This window comes from Chrysemys picta, chromosome 10 (assembly GCF_011386835.1).
Source record: "Chrysemys picta bellii isolate R12L10 chromosome 10, ASM1138683v2, whole genome shotgun sequence".
In the NCBI taxonomy this organism is placed as follows: domain Eukaryota; kingdom Metazoa; phylum Chordata; order Testudines; family Emydidae; genus Chrysemys; species Chrysemys picta.
Genome location: NC_088800.1, coordinates 75,894,852 through 75,898,577, shown reverse-complemented (window position 1 = coordinate 75,898,577; position 3,726 = coordinate 75,894,852).

The following is a 3,726-nucleotide window of genomic DNA, read 5'->3' as shown; positions in this document are numbered from 1 at the left end:
TGTATAATTTCATAGCAAAACAAACTCTACTAGAAGTGAGTTTTTAATCCATCCAGTTCTCTCTCTCTCTCTCTTTGCTTCCTTTTTCCTCCTCCCACCTTTGTGTCACTCTCAGACCTAAACTGACTGGGAAGGATCATGAAAATGCATGGACTCTATGCAAAATGACTTGCCTCATTACCACCTTCCCCACAACCTTGCTGCCAAAGAGAAGCTTCTTACATCAGGCTCTAAAGTGACCTTGTTGCTATTATCAATGCAATGACAACACGGCGGAGAGTCATGGGGCTACATTGTTTCAAAGAATACTAAAAACCCTGGTGAAATCTAGTAATAAAGGCAATGATTTATTTCTGCTTATTTTCCTCCATTGTCTTTCATTATTCCGATAGTGGTTATAAAGTTGTAGACTGTAGGTGAAAAAGAGGCCCCCAAGAAACTACTATGCAACTGGAGTTAACATAAAGTGAAAGTTGACAAAATATTATAAGGTCCAATATAATAGAATTAAAAGGCATGATCCAGGAAGAGAGGCTGAGGGAACTTAATAGAGAGAGCTTAGAGAAAAAGGGACTAGGAGACATAGGATAATTGTCCATTAATACTAGGAAGGCAGTGTAGTCCAGTGGCTAAGCACTGGAGTGGGAGTCTAGAGACCATCGGGCTATTGACTTTAATGGAACTATAACAATATCACACTAAGGATCTACCCCTTAGATTTTACTCCCAGCTCTCCCATAGACAGAGGTGACATCACTTCTTTGACTTTCTTGATTGTACGCTCTTTAGAGCAGAGTCTGTGTTTGTACAGTGCCTAGCACAATGGGCTATTCATCTCAGATGTTGAGTGCAATAGGTGCTACAGAGATGCAAATAAATAATAATTGTAGAGAAGGAAGAATTATTTAAATTAAGGACAGGTTTCAGAGTAGCAGCCGTGTTAGTCTGTATCCGCAAAAAGAAGAACAGGAGTACTTGTGGCACCTTAGAGACTAACAAATTTATTAGAGCATAAGCTTTCGAGTGGTGATATGACATGAAGTAAAGGCCAGAAACTTTAAAGGGAACATTAAAAATATAATTCAGAATTCTAACAGGGAAGTCAATTGGGCAATGGAACAATTTATCAAGGGAGGTAAAAGTGTTAATAAATTAACTAAAAATACATTGGTACCAAAATTTGTACCAAGCATTTACTAGTACTCATAGCCTCTTATGGCTGACCTTTCTAGTATTCTGATACCTTATCTAATCCTCCATCGGAGTTCCTCTTGGCCCATTCCTGCAAGACAGAAGGAGACAGAGAACCATCATAGCAATGATGGAAGTAGTGAAAGGCCAAGAAGACTAGTAGAAAGCCTTAGAGAAACCTTGCTGGGCTAGAAAAAAATTACACTGGAAGGCAGAGAGACCAACAAAAGGCCAAAGAGAAACACTGGTGACCAAATGATCCAGAAGGAGCATCCATAAGACGTGGGTGAACAGAAAACAAGCAAAATAATTTGTAGCAACAAACTGGAAATATAGAAACTAAAATGTATGTCTTGGAGAACATAAAAAGCCAAGCAGCATTCTAGTACCAAAGTATCACATCTAGCTGAGTCCTCCAGTCCCTAATGACTTCCTGAGAAGGTAAAGACAAGCTTGGATTAAGGCTTATCATTGTATAAGGCACTGCTCATGCTAACCCTAAGGAGTTGGCTGGAGACTTGCTGTGGCTGATTGTGGAGTGGGCAGGGCCATGTTATAGTAGCCAAGTTTCTCTTACCTCTGAACTTACCATCCTGATTTCAAAAAAAGTGACTGAAATGATCTCCAGTGACATTGCTCTGACATTCTTTGTCCTACTGATTGTTACTAAGCTACTGACTGTGAGACAATGGGCCACATTCATCCCTGGTGTAAGTGCAGGTAACTCCACAGCTGACACTAAGGCAAAATTTGGAGGCTCTAATTCTCTGACCTACAGGTCAGATATTGAAGATAGAAATAAGAATCAGGATAAACAGGAAGGTTCAGACTACACCAATTTCACCACTCAATTATCCCATCCACATGACAAGATTAATTATTCTTCCTCCAACTCAGGAACAAAATTGGCCTAATGAAGCAACGAGGAGAAATGGAGAGAGAATGTAGAGATTGGGGAAAGGTGAATGTTTGTGCTCCATGATTAGTCAGTGGAACATCAAAACTAGTGATGCCCCCAACCGAAAACATTCATATTCAGAGCCAGATGCATATTAAATTTGGTGGCATGTTAAGACCCATAGTTTTGGTTCAGGGTCAGGTGATTATACAGAGACAGGATCAGCTGTGAAGATCAGATCTGATTCTGAGCTTCCCCAAAGTTTAGAGGTGTTCAGATCCAGGGTTTGATCCATACATTAAAACCAAAAGGTGCTAAGAATCCAATGGCCTGAAGAAAACAGAACTCTGGTAGAGAACTGTTTCCCTTGCCTGTCATGTCAGCTAAACTTCTGGGGCCAAAGTCATCCCTGATGCAAGCCCATTGACTTCAGTGGGCTTACTTCCCTCCTAAAGAGACTTTGGCTCTGGCAATATACAATAAGAGTTGCGCTAAATCACAGGTGCTTGAAAGAAAGGAAACAAATAACTATCCATAATGGGATGGCAGCACTCTATGGGTTTATTGTTCAAGATGCTGGAGAATATAATTAAACTGCCTGGGAATGTATTATCACAACAAGGAAGTCCTTTTGTCCCATCCTTCCCTGTAGAATTTGGGGAGAAATGAAATGACATCATAAGAAAGGGATTTGACTGACAACTCTGACACATTTGACAAGGCCTGTGATATCTCACTGCTGCCTGACCCAGTGTCCATTTTGGGAGAAGGGTCAAACAGTGATGATGCTAGGGAGCTGTACCATTCCTCCTCCTTCTTAAATTCTTCATGGCTTCAGTGGGGCTGACTAGGACACTTATAAAAGTGACCTACAAACAGTAACTCTCAGCACAAGGGGGAGAAGCCTGGATTTAAGGATAGTTAGGGGCTTATATACAGCATTCCAGAACATGGTCAGAATCATGATATATAGTGCAGGTCTGAGCTGTGCAGCACAGCACAAAAGGTTCAAGCAACCTAGTAAAGCTGGTGTGAGTACCACTGAACAGGTCCCCGTAGGCCTCTGGCTAAGTCATTCTAGCCGCTTTATTCTCTCTCTTCCATCCTAATGTGCTTAACGATAAATGACCCCTTTATTTCTTATATCTCCACTTCATTTTTTGCTTCCGATGAAGCAGTAAAATAAGAAAGTGCCGAAGCTGAGTTCTTACTGTAAAGCGAGTGATGGTGCTTGGAACTATTCCTGGAGGCTCTCAGCTCACTCTGAGCACTTATGCCATAGGCACAAATGGCCACTTCGGATTTTCCTTTATGACTCAGGCCCAATTCTGCTCCCAGTTACCGCCATGAAAGCCCATTGGGTTTGCACGGGGTTGGGAGAGCTGCATCTCGCTTTGAGTTTCTATTTGAAATTCACTGGATACTCATTCCTATACCTCTTCCCCTGCCTCTAGTTCCAGTAGACTGTTTTGCTACAAGCTGCCATCAGGTTCTTTATTCCCTAAGGAAGGCAGGGTTGGTTCAAGATAGTTCAGGCTGAACTGGGACCAGGGTTAGTTAACTAGTTAACCCACCATCGGACATCTGAATGAACTGGTAGCAGTCTGAATCCTTATCACTCTAAAGATAGCCACCCA